The sequence below is a fragment of the Tursiops truncatus genome, chromosome 2 (assembly GCF_011762595.2).
Source record: "Tursiops truncatus isolate mTurTru1 chromosome 2, mTurTru1.mat.Y, whole genome shotgun sequence".
Taxonomy (NCBI): Eukaryota; Metazoa; Chordata; class Mammalia; order Artiodactyla; family Delphinidae; genus Tursiops; species Tursiops truncatus.
In genome coordinates this window covers 145340198-145363121 of record NC_047035.1, presented here as the reverse complement: position 1 = coordinate 145363121, position 22924 = coordinate 145340198, and the positions used below count along the sequence as shown (strand labels likewise).

General features: G+C 43.1%; 1 protein-coding gene across 2 annotated transcripts in view; it reads left to right on the top strand.

Annotated features, from left to right (window-relative positions):
- ENTREP2 (endosomal transmembrane epsin interactor 2) overlaps positions 1–22924 on the top strand; it is a 358647-nt gene that overhangs the window by 229665 nt on the left and 106058 nt on the right. The gene's annotated exons all lie outside the window — the stretch shown is intronic.

The following is a 22924-nucleotide window of genomic DNA, read 5'->3' as shown; positions in this document are numbered from 1 at the left end:
GCTGGACGCCTCTGCACTGTCAGCCAGGCTGCCTCCCAGGCCCAGGGCTCAATTTGCAGGAACCTCTTCTAAGGGTCCTCACGGGCCCCAGCATGGACCCCCTACTCTCAGCTCAGAGGTTGGACTTCTTTTTCCTGCTTCTGGTGGCTTTCCTGATATCCATTCTAGTTCTGTTCTGAAGACAGACTGTGACCACTGTCCTGGCCTCTTCTGGTTTCTGGGGCCTCCAGTGACCGGCATTATATCTTGTCACCCCCCCACCCCTGCCCCTGGTCTCATCAGGCTCTTACTGCTTCTTAGGGTCAGTTTCCTGAGAGGCACCTTTTTAGACCTTCTCCCATCTTCTAGCAGTGAACCCTACCTCGCACCCTGTGCACTAAGTAGAATGCATTTCGAAAAGACTCAAAATCCAAGTATTACGTTTTTAGAAAATGTGGCAGCTTGGTTTCCTAAAGATGGCAGAAAGAGCAGCGTTGTTGTGTGTGGTCTGGCCACGAGCAGCCCTGCCTCTCACCGCGGCTGTCTGCTTATCACAGCATCACAGGCCAAAAGGGCTTGAGAAGCCACACAACTCCTCATCCTCCCTTCAGGAGAAACCGTCTCAAAGCTCTTCGGCCAAATGAGCATTTACTCTTTTTTTTTTTTTTTCCTATTTAAAAATAGTCAGTGTTGACATCCATTAGAAGCTACCTGTAACTAGCCAGTATAAATCACCTAGTGTCAGTGATCTAGAGGTAACCACGGATTTTGCATTTCAAATTCATTATTTACATGCAAGATTATGGCTATAGAATTACATTGGAGTCATAATTTCATCATTTTGTTCCATCTTCCCTTTTGAAATTTCTTGTTTTCAGTTATTTCTTTGAAGACGGGATGAGAAATCCAGTGATTTTCTCTGACCTCTTACATTAGCAGGTATTGGTGTAAATTTTACTAAGGTAGTTTTTATTTATTTTTTTAAATTTTTGGCTGCGTTGGGTCTTCATTGCTGCACACGGGCTTTCTCTAGTTGCGATGAACGGGGGGCTACTCATTGCGGTGGCTTCTCTTGTTGCAAAGCACGGGCTGTAGGCGTGTGGGCTTCAGGAGTTGTGGCACGTGGGCTCAATAGTTGTGGCTCACGGGCCCTAGAGTGCAGGCTCAGTAGTTGTGGTGCACAGGCTTAGTTGCTCCGCAGCATGTGGGAATCTTCCCGGACCAGGGATCAGACCCATGTCCCCTGTATTGGCAGGCGGATTCTCATCCACTGCGCCACCAGGGAAGCTCTACATTTTGTTTTAATTGTCAGCATTTTTGCCCGAATCAGCAGTGCACTTTATCTCATTGTATGTCTAAATTATTAACATTTATTATTTATGCTTTAGTGTTCAGATATGAACGATATCTATTTATTTTTCTAATTGGTTTTTCCAACATGCCATTTAGCTTTATATATTCACCTAATTACAGTAGAAGAAGACAGCTATTACGGTGTTGGAGAATTTCATAGAGAACATTTGATTATGGTTTGGGGGTGATGCCGACATCCCAGTTACACAGGTAAGTGAATGCCACAGGTGTGGTGCCTGGGAAAACCGGACTCTTGGTCTATCAGACCCCTTCCATTCTCCCAAGAAGCCCGGACTATCAGCTCTGGGGGTCTCTAAGCTTTGGTGCTCTTTTCTCTGGCTGAGTGGAGTTAGTGTGGGTGAATGGAGTCCTCAAGGCGAGTGGCCGTCCCATCACTGGTGAGTGTGGGCATTGATGCCAGGTGTGCCCAGTTGTTGGGACATGTTGAGACCTCCCAAGGGAGCCTCTGGTGCAGGGAGGTGAGACCCTCTCTTGTAAACCGCACTGGAAAGCCGGCCCCCAGAAGTGTGCAGGGAGTGGAGCCGGAGCTCCACGCTGTAGCACCTGCACCAGTGACTCACCGGTGCTTCCAGAAGCACCCGGACAGCTTTTCCGACTCCAATTCCCAGCCCCGTCTGTATTGCCCTGTGGCCGTCACGACAAGGCCATGAGGGATGATGCCAGCGCACCTGGCCGTCCTCTCGGGTCCCTCGTGGGTGTCCGAGTGCTTTCCCACCACCTGGGGTGCTGGCGGCCAGTGATCAGCCTGCTGCCTGCGGCCCGTGGGAAGCCCTCCCGGCCCTTCTGAGAATCGTGCTCTAAGATTCTTCCTCCCCACGTCAGCAAGCAAGTGTTAAGCCCCCATCCCCACAGCCTGAAACTCATACCACCTGTAAGTTAATTGCACTCAGGGACTGAATCCAGGGCAGGCGGCTCACCTTTGCACCCCGTGTGTCGTGAGGGCACAGCCCCTGGGCCAGCCCCGGGGTCCTGGAGTGACCGGCATCTGTTTGTTCATAAAAGCAACTGGCAACAAGGCAGGGTGTGACTGTCTGAGATATTCATGCTTCATGACTGCTGTTTGGATTATTAAGATAAACTTCATCTTTCAGAACAGTTTTAGATTTGCCGAAAAGTTGCAAAGACAGTATAAAGAATTCCTGTAGTTCCCCTGTTGGTAACATCTTACATTAGCACTGTACATTTTTTATCATTAAAGAGCCAGTATTGACACATAATTCATTAAAGTCCATAGCTTATTCAGATTTGCCGGGTTTTTCCCTAATGTCCTTCCTCTTCCAGTCGGGACTCCACATTATGTTAGTCATGGCGTCTCCTTAGGCAACCTTGACTGTGACCTCAGTCTTGCCCGGTTTCTAATGACCTTAACAGTTTTGAGGCATTCTGGTCAGGTAGGGTGATCTCTCCTGGGAGGAGTCTGATGTCTTTCTCATGATTAGACTGGGGTTATGGGTTTTGGAGAGAAAGAAACAGAGGGAAAATGCCATTCTCATCCCATCCTATCAAGGACACACACTGTCAGCCTGACTTATGACTGTTGATATTGACCTTGACCCCCGGCTGGGGGAGCGATCGGCAGGTTTCTGCACCATGAAATTCCCCGTTTCCTTCTCCATTTTTGTCCTGTCCTCTTTGGAAGGACATTACTGCACACAGCCCTCACTTAGGGAGGGAGGAGCTCTATTCATGAATTATCTACATGAATTATTTGGAATTCTTCTGCATGGGGGATTTGTCTCTTCTCTTCCAGCTATTTACCTGTTCAGTTGTTCATTTATATGGGTATGAACTCATGGACATTTATTTTACACGTTGGGTTATGGACCAATACTATTTTATCATGTTGCTAAAATTGTTCCAGTGGGCTCCTGTGTCCCTTTGTCACACCCACACCCATGTGAGGTTATTTGTGTGTGTGTGACTTTCTTATTTCTGTCACTACAAAATACCCCAGGCTCATCTTACATGTTTCTTGCCCCAGTCCTAGAATCAGCAGTTTCTCTAAGGAGCCGTGGTTCTGGTGATTGGAGAATAGTATTAGAAACCAAAATCCAGGTATGAGACGTGTCAGTTACTTCTCAGAGACTTTGCCTCTCGGTCCTCTCAGCTGACAGAATGTTACCGAATACAAGTTTGCGTGCCTGTTGCACAGTGAGGCCAAACAAACTAAGCAGTCGGAGTTTGGAACAGAGAAGGGTTTATTGCAGGGACCTGCAAGGAGACAGGTGGCTCTTGCCCAAAACACCCCAGACTCCTCAAAGGGTTTCAGCAAAGCATTTTTAAAGGCCAGGTGAGGGAGGGGCGTGGTTGGTTGCTGCAAACTTCTGGGTGTCGGGATCCATTTTTTCTTGCAGCTTTCCACGTAGGTCAGGTCACGATGTTCCTGTAAACCTCCAACAAGACAAATGCTATTCTCTGTTCTGCACCTTTTTATCTCTATATGAATGGACTCTTAAAGGTCAGAGCCCTGAGAATAGGCTCTCCTGTATATTTCAGGCTGTAGGCAACACTCGTAAGGAAGCAAAAGCTATAGAATACAAAGGTTAAAGTAAAAGAAACAGATGTAATATGGGGTCAGATTTGTTCTTCCCTGTTACAAGAGCATGGAAATATACATATGCATACCCTTACATGTATATATACAGACCTATAAACATTTCTGATTGTGAAAGGAAAACTCTTTGCTCTCAATACTTGATGTGTGGGGTTTACCCCACACCAACCAATTCTCCAGCTGTCCTGACACCACTGGGTGTCCTATGATTAAGTCTGATTCTGACACTAACTGCCTGGGGTTAGCATCAGATCCCACAGGTTAAGGACTCAGTCCCACAAGACTGCCCCTCACTTCCGATGCCAATGGCAAGGGTGGGTCCGTGGGTTACCTGCAACTTCTGCCCAACTGGCTACAAATTGGGGGTTCCCACGACCCCTCTTCGGGTTTAATAATTTGCCAGAAAGGCTCACAGAACTCAGGAAAACCTTTTAATTACTGGATTACCAGTGTATCATAAAAGGATACAGCTCAGGAACAGCCGGATGGGAGAGATGCAGGGGGCAAGGTGTGGGGGAAAGGCACAGGACTCCTGTGCTGTCCGCACCTCCCTGCCGGCACCTCCACGGGTGCACCAACCCGGAGCTCTCCACAACCTTTGGTGAGGGGTTTTTGGAGGCCTCATTACGAAGGCATGATTGACCAAATCACTGGTCATTGGTGATTTGACCTCCAGCCCCTCTCCCTTCCCTGGAGGTCACAGGATGGGGCTGAAAATCCCAAACCTCCTCTGGCAACCAGCCCCCATCCTTAGGGACTTTCCAGAAGTCATCGCTTTAACATCAACTCAGGTGTGATGGAAAGGGGCTTGTTATGAAATAACAAAAGTCACTCCTTTCACCTTTATGCTCTGGATTTGTTTCAGGAAGTGGGGACAGAAATCAAATATAACAGAAGATGATCCTGTCATTCTTATCACTTAGGAAATTACAGGTGTTTTAGGAGCTCTGTGCCAGGAACTGGGATGAAGTCCAGATATCTATTATCTTGCAATATGTACCCCTTGGTATCTATATTAAGCTAAACATGAGTCCACAGTGATTCCCCAACTCTAATCCATGACCACGGGGGTCATCTTAGTTTCCGCACCCCTCGCCTCCACCCCAGCAGTGAGAAGCCAGGCTCTCACCACCCACCATCTGTTTACTGATTTGTCGGTGCCAGGACACATGTGCAGTGGTATCAGGACTGTGGACCATACCCCCTGGGAAGCAACTCTGTGAACTAGAACTCAGATGACATGCCGTTTCCTTTGCCTCTAGTTTTACAGACTTCACTCGTCTCCAGGGTTACTCAGGGCAGCTCCCCTCCCTCCCATCCCTTTCAGTGAGGTTGCTTCTTATTTTTATAAAACAGATTGTTTTGCCACATTCTGCGTTGCATCCTGGAATCCTCTTACTTCCTAAAAACTTTAAAAATTTTGCATACATTAAGGTCCGTGCTTTGTGCTGTACCGTTTAGTGGAGTGTGACAAACGTGTAGTGTCCTGTATCCACAATTACAGTATCCAGAGAATAGTTTCACCTTCCCTAAAAATCCCTCGTGCTCATTAACCTATTCAACACACCCCCACCCCCGCTCCCTGCAAACTCATGGTAATTACTCATCCTTCCACTGTTGCTAAAGTTCTCTGTCTTTTCCAGAATGTCATGTAATTGGAATCAGTGTCTTAGTCTGTTCAGGCTGCTCTCACAAAATACCACAGACTGGGTGGCTTATAAACAACAGAAATTTATTTCTCACACTCTGGAGGCTGAAAGTCAGAGATCCAGGATCCAGTGTGGTTGAGTGAAGGCTCTGCTTCAGGACACAGACTTCTTGTGTCCTAACGTGGCCAAAGGGTGAGGAGTCTCTCTGGAGCCTCTTTTATGAGGCTGACCCCGCTCATGAGGACTCCACCTCATAATTTAAGTACCTCCCAAAGGCCCCACCCACTAGTATCCTCACCTTTGGGGGTTAGGATGTCAACATATACCATAGTACACAGTATGTATTTTTTCATGCTTCTTTCACTTAACAATGTGCATTTAGGATTCATTCGTATGTTTTGTGGCTTGATTGTTCGTTTTCCTGCCAGATAATGTTCCATTGTGTAGATGTGTCACAGTTTCTGTTTATCCATTCACCTATTGATAGATATCTTGGTTGCTTTCAGCTTTTAGCAATTATGAATAAAGCTGGCTTAAACATTCATGTGCAGACATTTTCAAATCAGTTGGGTAGATTCCTAGGAGTGTGGTTGCTGGATCATATTGTAAGACTTTGTCTAGTTTTGTAAGAAACATCGAAACTGTCTTCCCAAGTGGCTGTACCATTTGGCATCCCCACCAGCAACACATGAGAGTTCCTGTTGGTCTGCAGCAATTTGCACTGTCAGTTTTTGGATCTTAACCATTGTTATAGGTGTGCCGTGGTATCTTATGATTGTTTTAATTTGCAATTCCGTAATGACCAGTAATGTTTAGCATTATTTCATATGCTTACTTGCCTTCCATGTATCTTCTTTGATGATAGGTTTGTTCAGATTTTTGCTCATTTTTGAAATCGGGTTTTTTGTTTTCTTATTGTCGAGTTTTAAATTTCTTCATACATTTCAGATACAAGTCCTTTATGAGACGTGTTTGACACATATTTTCTTATAGTCTGTGGCTTGTCTTTTTCCTTCTCTTAACAATATCGTCTTCAAGTCTCTGTTTTCCTATTTTCAATTTCATTGATTTATGCCCCAATTTTTATTGTTTCCTTTCTTCTGTTCGCTTTAGGCTTAAATTGCTCTTGTTTCTCCAGTTTCCTACGGTGCAAACTTAGATTATTGATACTTAGATCTTTCATCTTTTCTATTATATGCATTTAATGCTATAAATTCCCCATAAACACTGTTTTAGCTGCACATGACAAATTTTGACAAGCTGTATTTTCATTTTCATTTAGTTCAAAATATATTTTAATTTTAATTGAGACTTCTTTAAACCATATAATATTTAGAATTGTGTTCTTAAATATACCAATATTTGAGCATTTTCCAGCTGTTTTTCTGTTACTGATTTCTCATTTAATTCCACTATGATCCAAGATCATACTTTGATGATTTCTACACCTTTAAATGTGTCCATGTGTGTTCTTTAGCCCAGAATGTGGTCTGTCTCGGTGGATGTTCCATGTGAGCTTGAGAAGAACCTGGGTTCTACTGTTTTGGATGAAGTCGTCTGTAGATCAGTTAGGTCAAATTGACTGTTCGTGCTGTCCGGTTGAACTCTATCCTTACTGACTTTCTGCTGGCTTGGTTTGTCAGTTACTGAAAGAGGATGTTGAAGTCTTCAGCTATCATAGTTGGTTTGTGTATTTTTCCTCTCAATTCTATCAGGTTTTGCCTCGTTTATTCTGACCCTCTGTTGTTAGATGCAAACACACTAAAGACTGTGCTGTCTTCTTGGAGAATGACCTTTATATCATTAAGTAATGCTCCTCTTTTTCCCTGATAATCTTCCTTGTTCTGAAGTCTGTTTTGTCTGAAGCTAATTCTTGATCTTCCAGCTTTCATTTGATTACCATAGCATGATATAACTTTCTCCGTCCCGTTTCTTTTAATCTACCTGAGTCTCTATATTTAAAGTGGGTTTCTTGTAGACCACATATAGTTGACTCTGCTTTTGTATCTACTCTGACAGTCTCTGTCTTTTAATTGGGGTGTTTGGGTCATTTTCATTTAAATGTGATTATTGATATAGTTGAATTGACACAGTTAGATACATATCTAACTAACATGATCCATATCTACCATGTTTGTAACATTTTTCTATTATTTTCATTTATTCTTTTTTTTTCCCCATATCTTTTCCTGCCTTCTCTGGTTTTAATTGAGCATGATTCCATTTTATCTCCTCTTTGAGCATAAGAATTATACTTCTCTTACAGGTTTTTTCAGTGGTTGCTCTAGAGTTTCCAATATACATTTTATTTTTTAATTTTTTTGTTATTTTTTAAAATTGGAGTATAGTTGATTAGAGTTTCCAACATGCATTTTAAACTGATCTGTATTCCCCTTCAAATAACATTATACTGATTCACACCTACTACAGGGGCCTTATAACAGTGTTGCCAATTTCTTCCTTTTCTCCCTTGTGACACTGCTATCAATCATTGCATTTATACATAAGCTATAATCACCCAACACATTGTTACTGTTATTTAAAGAGAGAGTTATCCTTTTGATGAATTAAACATATGAAAAGTAAAAGAATTTATTTTGCTTTCCCTTATTTCTCCTTCAGTGCTCTTCCTTTCTTCATGTAAATCTGAGTTTCTGACCTATTTCATTTTCCTTCTCCCCAAAGAATTTCTTTTAACATTTTTTTCAGGTCGGGTCTGCTGGAGATAAATTCTCTCCATTTTTATTTCTTGGAGAAACAAACACCAAAAAAGCCTTTACTTCACGTTTTTTTTAAATAAATTTATTTATTTATTTTTGGCTGTGTTGGGTCTTCGTTGCTGCACACGGGCTTTCTCTAGTTGCGGCGAGCAGGGGCCACTCTTCCTGCACTGTGCAGGCTTCTCATTGCGGTGGCTTCTCTTGTTGTGGAGCGCGGGCTCTAGGCGTGCAGGCTTCAGTAGTTGTAGTATGCGAGCTCAGTAGCTGTGGCTTGTGGGCTCTAGAGCGCAGGCTCAGCAGTTGTGGTGCACGGGCTTAGTTGCTCGGCGGCATGTGGGATCTTCCCGGACCAGGGCTTGAACCCGTGTCTCCTGCATTGGCAGGTGGATTCTTAACCACTGCGCCACCAGGGAAGTCTTCTCCTTCACTTTTGACGGATAATTTTGCCAGATACAGAATTCTAGGTTGGTGGGATTTTTCTTTTACCCCTTTAAATGGTCACTCCATCTCTTCCTACTTGCTTTCCTGACAAAAAGTCCACTGTAATTCTTACCTTTGTTGCTCTACAAGGCAGGTGTAATTTTTTTATCTGGCTTCTTGCAAGATTTGTTCCTGGTTTTTGGTTTTCTGCAGTTTGAATATGATATATCTAAGTGCAGATTTGGGGGGACTTTTCCTGCTCTGTGTTCTCTCAGCTTTCTTGATTTGTGGTTTGAGGTCTGTCATTAAATTTGAAAGTTCTCAGTCATTATCACTTTAGATATTTCTTCTGTTCCATTCTCTCTTTCTTCTCCTTTTGGTGTGATGTATATATTACACCTTTCTAATTGTCCCACAGGTCTTGGATCTTCTGTTTTCTGTTTTTCTTTCTTCTTCTTCTTCTTTTTTTTTTTTTTTTTTTTTTTGCATTTCAGTTTGGGACGTTGCTATTGATCTGTCTTCAAGCTCACTGATTCCTTCCTTGCTGTGTCCAGACTATTAATGAGCCCATCAAAAACATGCTTCATTTCTGTTAGTGTTTTTGATTTTTAGTATTTCCTTGGATTCCTTCTCAGAGTTTCCATCCTCTTCTTACATTACCCATCTGTTCTTGCTGCTTGTTCACTTTTCCCATCACAGCCCTTAGCATATGAATCATAGTTATTTTAAATATCCCATCTAATAATTCCAAAATCACTTCCATTTCTGAATCTGGTTCTGTTGTTTGCTCTGTCTCTTTAGACTTTTTTCTTGCCGTGTAATTTTCTGTTGAAAAACTAACATAGTGTATTGGGTAATAAGAGCTGAGGTCAGTAGGCCGTAAATGTGAGATTTTATGTTTACAGGGCTGGGATTTGGTTTCTGTTTGATGTTTGTTCTTGCTGGAGGTGCCAGAGGCTTCCGAGTCATCTGTTTACCTTGGGCTTGGACTTCCCTAAGGACCGCTCCTTGTGTCTTGCAAGCTCTTTCAGCTAAAATCCACCGTAAGTGTACTGGAGCCATGTTAATGTCGTGGGGAGGTTTATGGGGCTGGGGGAAAGCATTCTGTGATTTCAGGCTCCTATGCGCCGTGGCCCTATGCTTTCATACATGTGTCTTAGCCTTTTAATCCCCCCCTTAGGTATAACAGGAAGGCCAGAAGGGCATGGGGTCAGGAAGTGCCCTTCCCATGCTCCCCTGTCAAATGCATGGCAGGAATTAGTTTGGATAGCTGGGAATTCAGAAAGTTTTTCAACAGTTGGTGATCTTGTAATTCACTCAACCTAAACATCCTTGTCTTACTGCAGAGGAGACTAGAGCTGTCTGAGCTTCTTGTTTAAAAAAACTAGTTAGTGCTTTGAAGGAGGGTTTGGCCCAGATTTTCTACTAGTCTCTCTCCACTAGTCTCTAAGGAGAAACCTGAGGGTTGAAACAACTTGGGAGACCTGTGCAGTCTAATAAATATATGCATTTGTTCTTTGTGCACTGTGCCTGGCACTGAGTAAAACCTTTCCAGTCTCCTGAGTGATGAGTGACTTCTGTCTGCTAATGAGATGACTCTTGGCTGGGGTCCTCTAAACAGCTTCAGGATGGGGGCTGTCCCAGAAAGACCAAGCTATTATTAGAGGATTGGAACTTTTCAGCCCCAGACCCCAGCCTCCTGGGACAGCAGAGGGGTTGGAGATTGAGTTCAGTCACCAATGGCCAGTGATTTAATCAATCATGCCTCGATTAAAAAAAACCTAAATAATGGGGTTGGTCAACACGTGGCAGTGTTGGGAGGGGGGTGCACCCACAGAGGGCATGGAAGCTCTGTGCCGCCCACCAAGGCCCTCCACACCTTGTCATGTGTTTCTTCCATTTCGCTGTTCTGAGTTGTATCCTTTATAATAAAGCAGTAGGCATTGTTTTCCTGGTTTTGTGAGCCATTCTAGCAAATTACTGAACCTCAGCAGGGGTATGGGAACCCCAGATTTGGAGCCAGAAGTACAGGTGGCCCCAGGTCTCAGGACTAACTTCCGAGGTGGGGGCAGTGGTGTGGGGCTGAGCCCTGAACCCTGGAGCTTGCACGAACTCTGGTTAGTTAGTGTCAGAATTGACTGGAATTGTTGGACACCCAGTTGGCGTCTGAGAGTTGGAGAACTGGTTGCGGGTGTGGAAAACCCCCACACAACCTCCTCTTTCCGTTCATGTGAAAGGAAAAGCAAGGAGGCTGCTGTTACTGTTTTCAGATATGTTCAGTGACCATGGGAGCAATGAGAAGCTCTCTTGTTACTGAATAAGGTCCAGCTGCTCACCACTCAAAAGTCAATACTCAAGAGAGGCAGGTGTTGGTAGAATGGAAAGTTGTCTTTAATCAGAATGCTGGCAATCTGGGGAGATGGTGGACTCAGTGTCCCCCAAAACCACCTCTGAAGATTCTGCTCGGCCGTGAAAGTTTTAAAGGGAAAAAAGGAAGTAATCTCAGTTAATCGTAGACATGGGGGTGTGTGTGTCAGACCCATCACCCTCCCCACCGTGTGCAGGCTTGTCAATCCTCGTGATGCTATCCTGTTCACACAGTTTGTTCTGTTCACGTGATTACTGAAGGGGAAGCTAGGGAAGAGATCTGGTCATCGGTTAATTACTTATTCTTCATTTCTACGTCTTTGATCTACAGGAAGAACCGACAGGTTACCAAGATTTGAAAGGTGTGCTTGGGCCGGAGATGAGTAGAGCCTGGGGGTGCCTGGTTTAAGGCTGGTGACAAGACAAAGGGGCCTCCTGCAGAGAGCTCTTTCTTGCCCAAAGCTGCTTACACTCTAGCACCTTCCTGCAGGATTCTCCCTCAGTTTGAGGATGCAGCTCGAATGTAGAAATGAGGAATAATTATTTTTCATAGCTTTAACAAAAAATAGAATAGGTATTTTAGGGGGCATATGGTTAAATTTTAGGTTTTAATTTTACCTGTGATTCTTAGCAACTTGGCTTCTCTCGGTATCAGTTTTGCAGAGGGAAGGGCTGTGTGACAGTAGATGTGTGGAGCGAGTATCCAGACACTGGTTTCCCCCTAATCTTTGCTGGTTTGCATCTCTCACACTGAGCCAACTGACAGGAAGCCATCATTACTCCAAGTGTGTGGAGAACTTGCCATCAATGTATGAACAGCTGTCTGGAAATTATGAAAATTTACACCTGAAATCAGGAGTTATGTGCTAACTGTGAGAGCCAGGCTTGGGTGGGCGATTGATAAACCCAGCGAGAGCCTGTTTTCAAAAGAAGGCAGCTGGGAGGTGAGTTCACATGGTTTTAAAATTACTTGCCCTCCCACGGTGAAAAAGCCACACCCACAGCAGCATCACAGGAGGACGCCTGGCCTGGTCCCCTTTATTCACCAGACGTCAACCTCGGGTCTTTTCTGTGGATCAGGCTGGACTCCTCCTTCTCGCTGTCCCATACCTGTCACAGGTGTGGCAGTTCTGGACTTAGCTGCTGTGACACCTGCTGCCTCCTTGAGTGGTTGCCCTCGAAAGCAGGAAAGGAAATTTTGCATGAATCTGTAGCATCTCCCATTCCTTTATGGTCAAACTCCATGTTTTCTGCATTAAAAGAGAAACATTATTGGAATGATATAATATTGAATTTTCCTCTGGTATATGTAATACACTTGAGTGTTTTAACAAGCCAGCAGTTATGATAATTTTAATGGGAGATTCGTGTTCCGTTTTGCATAAATGATGAGTTTAAATTTGATTTGAGTCTTTGAATGTAAACCCCAAGAGTGTACAGATCTAGTTCCTTAATGCTTTGAGGTCTGTCCCTGACTATTTTTATTAAAATATTTCTTCATTTTAAATTATTCTGTTTACCCGGGTATTTTAAAAGGAAGAATCTTTTGTCTGTGGCTTGATAATTAACCTAATCTGATTACTGTGGTTTTTTATGAAACAATAGGGCAGAATATGTCAGCAAAGTTTTAGGCACATCAGACTTAGTATAGCATCTGTGGTCCCACAAATTTAATATTATTTATGGTAATAGCTGTATGTAGTTCTATGGATGTTACTCAGAATTAGTGCATTGCATCTGGTATTTGAGTTTGGCAATAATTGAGAGATACATTTGGGCATCAATTTAGTCCTATTATAGCATTGCTATTTTGTGTAATTATGAAACCGAAATGCTCAATTCTTTATTTCCCCTTGAAAGCATCATTTGCAATCTTACTTTGGTTTTGTGTTAAGTAAAATGTTCTTAGTAATTTGGCAGAATTATACTTATGTATTTATTTGTTTTTTGTTCATATAAATATAAAAAATAACTAGCCTTAGTTCAGTTCTTCTCCATGATGGGCCTTGGTTATGATGTAAATTTGCCTTCTGACTTCAATTTAAGGGCCCTCTTTTAAAAATGAAGGAACTGTGGTTCCCAAAACATAGGACATTGTAAAAACTTGGCTACATGACTAACTAGCAGAGCTGAGATCTGAACCTTCATTTTTCATGTTTTTTAAAAAATGTTTAATTGTGGATAATTATGCACAGACACAGGCATAATTAATAATATGCACAAACATATGCATGGGTAAAGAATATAATATGCATTGAACCTTTGTGCACCCGTCACTCAGCTACAACAACTCCTGGCCATTCTTTCCCCACTATCCCCTACTATTTCTCCCTTGGATTATTCAAGCAATCCTGAGCATCATATTATTTCATTTAAAACACTGAAGTATGTATGTATCTCTGAAAGAAAATTAAATAGCCGCAATGCCAATAACACACCCAATAAATACCAGTGATTTGTTTTATCATCAACTATGCAATGTTCCGATTTCTCTAACTGTATCTGTCTGTGTCCCTCTGTCTTTTGTATTTGGTTGTTATGTCACTTAAATCTCTCTCTCTTATCTTTTCTTGCTGGACCAGATGGGCTGTAGCACCCACATATCCCTTGATTATCTCTCAGGATGTACACTCCTAGAGGGATACAGTGAAATTACTTATTTTACGGTCTTTTTAAAACCATTTTCTGTAGTTAAGCTGCCAACCCAGTATACTGGTTTGTTTCATTTTGTTCTGATTTTAGAGATGTTTTGATTGAATTTCATTTTATGATTTACTGTTACAGAGTCAAATCTGTACAACAAAGGATTTTTGGAGGATTCTAGTTGTCATCCCTGTCCCGTTTATTCTGTTTCTATGTCTCCATGCCCCTGCCCCCCGCCACTGCCACCCTCACCCCCACCCCAGAGCAGCCACTCGTAGGTTTTGGCTTTATGCTTTCGCTTTTTTGTTGTTTTTTTAAATATTTATTTATTTATGTTATTTATTTGGTTGCACCGGGTCTTAGTTGCAGCAAGTGGGCTTCTTAGTTGCAGCAAGTGGGCTCCTTAGTTGCGGCTTCGCGGGCTCCTTTAGTTGTGGCTCGCCAGCTCCTTAATTGTGGCATGTGAACTCTTAGTTGCAGCATGCATGTGGGACCTAGTTTCCTGACCAGGGATTGAACTGGGCCCCCTGCATTGGGAGCTCAGAGTCTTAACCATTGAACCACCAGGGAAGTCCCTATGCTTTCATTTAAAAATGATAAGCGAGTATGCGCACTCTCCGCACACTGCCTGTATATGTGCGTGCTACACGCACTGTCCTACTGTCCTGGTCCTCGGTTTGTAACTTAAGGTATATCCTGGGGGTTGGTCTCTGTACAGAGATATTTCCTATCCTTCTTACAGCTGCATTGTCCTCTTTATACGGAGGGCTATTATGCTTTTGTCTGTGATGCAAGTTACACCCTACTCCCTAATGTATCATTTGTCTTTTTTATTTACTTCCGGTGGGGTTTTGACATGTAAAGATTTTTATTTTATGTAGTTAAATGTATCAGTCTTTTCTCTATTGCTTTGGAGTGTGAGTAATAGTGCAGTTTCTCAATTTGTAGGTCATAGAGGGAAGAACTCTTTGTTCTCTTCTAATATTAAATGGGATCTCTCCCTCTCTCGAGTTTCTGATCTATTTGGAATTAATCCTGATATAATTTGTGCAAAACAGATGTATATTTTTCTTTTTCTATGTGGCTACCTGGTTATATCAATACCACTTATTAAAAAGTCCGTTTTTCCCCCAGTGATTTTTTTTTAAACAATTCTTTTTATTTAAAAAAAATTTTTATTTATTTATTTTTGGCTGTGCTGGGTCTGCGTTGCTGCTCATGGGCTTTCTCTAGTTGGGGCGAACAGGGTCTACTCTTCTTACGGTGTGCGGGCTTCTCATTGTGGTGGCTTCTCTTGTTGGGGAGCCTGGGCTCTAGGCACGCGGGCTTCAGTAGTTGTGGCGCACAGGCTTAGTTGCTCCGCGGCATGTGGGATCTTCCCAGACCCAGGCTCAAACCTGTGTCCCCTGCATTGGCAGGCGGATTCTTAACCACTGAGCCACCAGGGAAGTCCTCCCCCAGTGATTTTAAATGGCAACTTTATCATATACTAGATTTCCATAGACAAAGGGTCTATTTCTGGATATTTAGATTCTCTTCCATTGGTCTGTGAATCCATACACCATCACTATGCTGTTTTGCTAATAGAGGTTTTATAATACACTATAGTATCTGGTATGGTTAGCCTTCCTTGTTGTTCTGCTTTGCTAAGGTTTCATTAGCAATTCTGGCTTGGTTGTTCTGCTAAATGAACTGTATAATCAATTTGCCTGGCTTTAGGAAACAATGATGTGATTTTTAAATTGATACGATATTGAATTTGTAGATTAACTTTGAGAGAATCGACATCTATGTGATGTTGAATCTTCTTGTGCAGGAACATGGCATATCTTTCCACTTATTCAAACTTCCTTTTTCTTCCTGAGTGTTTCACAGTTTGGTTTATACAGGCTTTAGACATTTCTTGTCAAGTCTCCAGTGATAGTACTTATTTACCTATTTTGCTATTGTAAGTGTGGTCTTCAGCTATGTGTTCCAACTGCTGTCTTTGGTGTGAATGAACATTATTGATTTTGTGTATTTATTTTACAACCTGTTTTTTAAAACTAAGTTTTCTTCCTGTTTTGTGTGTGTGTGTGTGTGTGCGCGCTTGTTTGGCACAAGGACTCGTGACTTTCCACATGTATAAGCACATGAGCTACAAATAAGGATAATTTAACCTCTTCTTTCTCAGTCTTTATGCCTTCAGTTTATTTCTCTTGTCTAAATAATGGGTGAATCCCTCGAACTCAGTGCTGAAGAGTCATGGACATGGAGGGTGCCCTTGTCTTGCTGCAGACTTAAGCAGAAAAGCCTCACGTTCTCCTGTGTTCATTAAGATGCTGGTTTTCGAGCTGAGGTTTATGTTGTAAATGTACATATATCTTCTATCATGTTGGGATAGACTCATCCTTTCCCTCAATTCCTATTTTATTGTTTTTCATATGAACAGATGCTGAATCACATACCTTTTCTGCATCCCTGAGATGCTCGTGTTATTTTTCTCCTCAGCTCTACGCGTGTGATGGACTGTATTTCCTAATGTTAAATCGCGCTTGCATTTCCAGAATGAATTGCGTTTGGATTAGCCTCTGTCTTCCCGAATCTGCCAGCTTCCCTGATCTTACCTGCAGCTGGGCGAGCTCTTCGTCTGGCTCACAGCTTTACAGTGTTCAACAGATATGTTTATTGAAGGAACGTTGAGTGGATTGTCTTCCTTTTACATTAATGATGACATTAAAAAATATTAAACCCATGCACATTTCTAATAAACTAAGCACAACAGAAAATGACAACAGCAAAAGCAATAAACAGAGTTGTATTGATACCACCCAGAAATGGTCAGTCTTTCCTATTCAGTGTCTATAAATTGAGAAATCCCTGGATGCATATGCTGGTAAAAGACAGAAGCTACTAGGGAATGACACTGTCTAGGTTTTAAACAGTTGTTTTTATTTGAAATTAACAGAAGCAGCACTGATGTGAGACCAAAGTTACTTCTAAACTTGAGGTTGTTTCTCCTTCCCAAGAAGACACGCTAGTTCCTAGAGTGAAGGGAGAACACTGCCAGTGCCCCCCCAGACCCTGTTCGTTGTTTGATCACCTCTCTCTTTCTTCCTCCACACAGTTAAGGTGGCGATCTCACACTTTACCCCCGGTGTTACTGAGATTGTCACTCACATCTGCTCAGTTCCTCACTTTCCAAGTTGTTTATTAGCTGTGTGATGACGGTGCGGGTCTAATTCTCACCCTGTAATTGGCTTCCTCAGTTCTGACTCTTGTCTCCCCGTGTATCAGCTCCAGTCCTCCCGGTGTTGGATTGATGTTCTGATTAGGATCTGGGGTTCCGTGTGGTGCTCTGGGAGCTTACGTTTCTTGGTGTCTGTTTTCTGGTCAGTTGTCAGGCTGTTTCGCAGTTTTTCTGGTCCTGTGTGTTTACCTGTGCTGTCGCGGGAGCGTATCTGTTGCAGGTGCACCTGGCAGCGCTCTGTCGCAATGCTCTGGCCTGTGCTCCTGGGCTCCTGCATGCTGACAAATTTGTGGCTCTCCACCAGCCTGGTTTCTACCCCCAGGAGAGGGTGGGGAGACCAAAACAGCGAGGCCGCTGCTGCGAAGGCCCCGGGGTCTTATTTTCCTCCCAGAAACTCAAGCACAGTCCCCTTGGGCAAGCCGGGCAGGTCCCACCCCACAAGCACTGGCCCGGCCCTCCATCCTGGCCCTTCTTCCTTTGTGGAGCTCATACATGCACGATATGAGCCTCTATTCCAAAGGGATTTCCCTAGAGTGACTTGCAGGTGAGAATTCTCAGGACGCTGCCAGCTTGCCTTCTGTCTCACGGCTACCTTGGAAGATGAGGGCAGGGCAGGAGTCAGGAGCCTTTGGGACCTCCTGTTTTGCCACTTATTTCTGTCCCCAAGGCCCCTCTCAGTTCAGAGAGAACGCTGTGCCTCTGTTTTCCTTTTTTGGTTGATCTCTTGAGCCGTCTGCCCTGTAGGTTTCATGAGGAGCTGGGGCTTGTGGGCCTGCATTCCACGGAGCAGACCTGGGAGGGAACCCGAGCAGGGTCGGGGGGGGCCTTGCACCTCGGTCACCTGCAGAGGCCAGGTGGACATCCACAGAGGACCACCTGTACCAGGCTATACAGAGGGCTCAATGGGTACCATTTTAAACTCTTCACGTTATCCTGTGTGATAGGCATTCCTATCAAACAGCTTTTATTGGTGAGTCAACTGAGGCACAGAGGTTTGGACCCAGAGAGTCCTGGTCTGGAGCCTGTGCTCTTTGTGTGATGCTACCTATGTGAGGAAGGGCGGGAGGGGACCTCGGGCCATGGCGGCAATTACCGTGACGGTGTTGACAGTCCCACAACATGTGAGCAGGCTTTGGGAGACAAGAGCTGAAGACATTCTTTAAAGAAATTACTCTGGGAACCAGGCTCGAATCCATGACTACTCTCCGAGTGCATTTTCTGCTATTGTAACACTGTCAATCATTCTAGAAATCGCTTCCTACTCTGTGCCAGGAACTGCCCCAGGCGCTTTATGTTTGTGTCTTTCACCTTCCCACTGACCCCAGGAAAGCTCTGATCCCCATGTTATTGAAGAGGACACGGGGTCAGAGAGAAAGGAGGTGATCCCACTGGGTCAGCCAGTGGGCGAGGGGTGACAGCTGGGCCCCAGACCATGCTTTTTGAGTGACACTGACCTGCCTGAGGTAATGTCACTGAGCTTTTGAGGCTGAGACTTGAAGAGTTCTCTGCTTTGTCTGTGACCAGCCTTTACCAGGAGTGAGTTTAGAAAAAGTGTCAAAACAAGTCACCCTGTGTTTAAACAAGCATCAGAGGGTCCAAATTTTTGTTCGGGGTGGTGGTGGTAATTGTTGAGGTTACAGTGTATATAAAAGAAGTGATCTGTAGACAGGGATCTTGGGGAAAGAAACTTACATAATTTTCAACTGTTTGTCTCCCAGAAAAGTCACAGAAATATGTAAAAACATTATCACTCATTAGTTGACATTTAACCAAACGTATTATTCTAAAATAGGATAAATAAAAACTCCTTAGTAGATGTCTTGGTCAGCTGGGGCGACCATGGCAAAACACCACAGACGGGGTGGCTTAACAACAGATGTGGATTGTCTCAAAGTTCTGGTCAGGTTCTGGCGAGAGCCCGCTTCCTGACTTGCTGCTTTCTGGCCGAGTCACCACATGGCCTGTCCTTGGGTGCCCGTGGAGAGGCCATACTCTCTTGCTCTTACCCTCTGTGTAAAGGCCACAAATCCTACCAGGTTAGGACCTCACCCTATGACTCATCTACCCTTAATTTACCTCCTGAAAGCCCTATCTTCAGATGCAGTCACATTGGGGGTTAGAACTTCAACGTAAGAATTTTGGGAGGACACAGTTCAGTCTATAGCAATAGGGAAGTTGTTTTCTCCCTGAATATGATTTCTTCCTTTTATGTTTTTTTGCTATATTTATATTTCACCCAAAGCTGGATTATAAACACCAGTGGGAAGAATCTGTGTCTAAATGTCTCATCTACAAACCACCCAGCTTATTAATATTAATTTTTCACTGTCAAGTGATATTTATGATAACGGTAATGGGAGTGATCAGTATGTTCAGATTATTTAAATATTCAAGTATTTTATTTGACTTGTTTTTATAAGTATTTTCTTTTTTAAAAAATTTTTATGTATTTATTTAAGTATTTATTTATTTATTTAGGCTGCACCAGGTCTTAGTTGTAGCATGCATGTGAGATTTAATTCCCCGACCAGGGATCGAACCTGGGCCCCCCTGCATTGGGACCGTGGAGTCTTACCCACTGGACCACCAGGGAAGTCCCTTGACTTTTATTTTATTCAACTCTGAGTATTTTTATATGTTAGCTGAAAATCATATATTATTAATTTTTACAAGGTGGCTGTTCAAATTTTCATTCTGTCTGAGCAAGTAATCATCCTATATTTTTTGTATAGAAGAAAGGATAGGGTACCCTGTATGGCTTTAGGAGAGAGATACATTTGAAATTTAATGTTCTCATTTAGTTACAGAAAGCTAGAGAGAACTACTGCTTTAAACAGCTGGGTTCTTGGCAAATGAACTTAAAAATAAAAAAGAATATTTGCCAATTTCTTTTCTGTCGGTCTCAGGTCCTTTGATAGAACTTCCTCTTGGGAAAAAAATATCAGACAAGTATTAAAAATTGGCTTAGTGTGATCAGAAAGAAAAGTCTATCTTTTTAGAAATGTGCTGAATTCTAAAAGTTAATTAAGAAGACATTGTCACATGGTCTTCTACACTGGTTATATTTAGCTTTTCCCTTGAAATAAGATACCTCTTTCTTCTCGGTAAATGTGACTATCTTGGTGTCTTAAGTCTTCCAGCCATACAGGATCACCATTTCCTTTAATATTCAAGTGAGCAAGCTCATGCCCTAAGCCCCTGTATTTGGAAAGCGCCACGTGCTCTGTCCCCAGCTTCCATCACCAAGGATTGCTGTAGTCCTGGAGATTTTCCGGGTCACCCCGACTCCAGTTTACTCCCTCCACTGAATGCTTAGGCTCCCTGAGCACTGGGCCTCCCACGATTGGCCTGTACCCACCCCACTTGCCCCAGGCTGGGTACCACTTCCCGTCCCAAAGGATCACTGGCCCTGGTTGTGACAGCAGCCCACAGCGTACCCGCCACACTGCTTGGCAGTCCTGACACTTGTTCCTGGGCCCCGTGATCATCACATTGCAATGGTCAAGTCTTTGACCCCACTGCTAATCCTTGGAAACAAATGATCTGTTCTCCATTCTTGTAGTTTTTCCTCTTCCAGAAGGTCATCTACATGGACTCATGCAAAACGTACTCTCTTGAGACTGGTTTCATGAGTTTAGCATGATGCATTTGACTCAGCCATGCTGCTGTACCTATAAGTAATTGTGTTCCTTTTTATTGCTGGGTGCTATTCATTTGTATGGATGTAACACAGCTGCTTTATCTCTTAACCCATTAAAATACTGCTTTATTTCCACTTTTGGTGATTATGAATAAAGCTCCTATAGACACTTGTGTGTATGTTTTTGTATGGATGTAAATTTTTATTTTTTTCAGTGAAATACCTTGGAGTAGGGTTGCTGGGTCAGATGTAAATGTAACTTTAACTTTGTAAGATGTTGCCAAACTGTTTATCTGAGTGACGTTTACATCCCACTAGCAGTTGTTCTGTATCCTCCCCAGCACTTGCTTAGTTTAGCTCAGTTTTGTTGGTTTTGCTGTCCTAATATGTTGGATGTGTAAATTTGTATGGAGAAGAAGACCCCAAATAGCCAAAGCGATCTTGAGAAAAAAAATGGAGCTGGAGGAATCAGGCTCCCTGACTTCAGACTATACTACAAAGCTACAGTAGTCAAGACAGTATGGAACTGGCACAAAAACAGAAACATAGATCAATGGAATAGGATGGAAAGCCCGGAGATAAACCCATGCACCTATGGTCAACTAATCTATGACAAAGGAGACAAGAATATACAATGGAGAAAAGAGAGTCTCATCATAAGTGGTGCTGGGAAAACTGGACAGCTACCTGTGAAAGAACGAAATTAGAACACTCCCTAACACCATACACAAAAATAAACTAAAAATGGACTAAAAGACCTAAATGTAAGACTGGACACTATAAAACTCTTAGAGGAAAACATAGGAAAAACACTCCTTGATGTAAATCACAGCAAGATCTTTTTTGATCCACCTTCTAGAGTAATGGAAATAAAAACAAACAAATGGTACCTAATGAACCTTAAAAGTTCTGCACAGCAGAAGAAACCATAAATAAGAGGAAAAGGCAACCCTCAGAATGGGAGAAAATAATTGCAAACGAATCAATGGACAAAGGATTAATCTCCAAAATATGCAAACAGCTCATGCAGCTCAGTATTAAAAAAACAAATAACCCAATCAAAAAATGGACAGAAGACCTAAATAGACATTTCTCCAAAGAAGACATACAGATGGCCAAGAGGCACATGAAAAGATGCATAACATCACTAATCATCAGAGAAATGCAAATCAGAATTACAATGAGGGGGCTTCCCTGGTGGCGCAGTGGTTAAGAATCCGCCTGCCAATGCAGGGTACACGGGTTTGAGCCCTGGTTCGGGAAGATCCCACATGCCGTGGAGCAACTAAGCCCGTGCACCACAACTAATGAGCACATGTGCCACAACTACTGGAGCCCACGTGCCTAGAGCCTGTGCTGTGCAACGAGAGGCCACTGCAGTGAGAAGCCTGCACACCACAATGAAGAGTGGCCTCCTCTCACCGCAACTAGAGAAAGCCCGCTCACCACATCGAAGACCCAATGTAGCCAAAAATAAGTAAATAAAATATATTTTTTTAAAAAAGAGAGGTAAATTCAGTTTCTTCTTTGCAAGTAAGTTAATACAAAAGGAACACATTTGCTGAGCTCTGTGGAAGTAATGGCAGCAGACTGCAAATGGTATGAGTTAATGGAATGACTCACATTGGCTATTAGAGTTGCACAATTTAAAAATGTATCTATTTATATAAAGTGCACGTCACAGATTATGAGGGATGATACCCTTGGGTTCTCTTTTCTTTCTCATTTCTTTCTCATTGAGTCCTAAGGCTGATATATTAAGACATTTAAGAGATTCACATGATTGCAGTTCTTGATCAGGGATGCCCAAAATTAAACGGTAATCTCTTGAAAGAGCACGTTTCTCTGTTGGTAGCGTTCTCTTAGCCATTTCTGCAAAAATTGTGGTGTGGGCCCAGGCAATTTCCATGAGCATGTGCTTTCCAAAAGATAAACTCACCGGACCTAACTAAAATGTGCTTTCTGGGATGGCTTTGACGCAGCTGTCCGGCTGGAGTTTATTATGCACAGAGTATCAATGCTAAAATGGTGAAAAGATGGGGAAAGCCCTGCTTGCGAGGCAAGGCTGCCTTTACCATTCTTTCTAAACAGACTCAGGGGCTTTAGAGAAAGTTACTGGTAGGAAATGGTTGGAGGGGGGTGCGGCTGGCGACGGCAAACTAGTCCTCAGGGTCTTTTATCCTTTTTATGCCCAGTTTTGTGGGGAAAGAAATGCTTTTACTTCCCTTCCACGCTCTTAGCCTTATTTTTCTCCCACGTTCTTCCTGGGAGTCTCCTCCACCTACAAACAGTCCCGATTTCAGAGCTCTCGATACTCACTTTCTACGGATCTGGTCTGAGCTGTGCGGT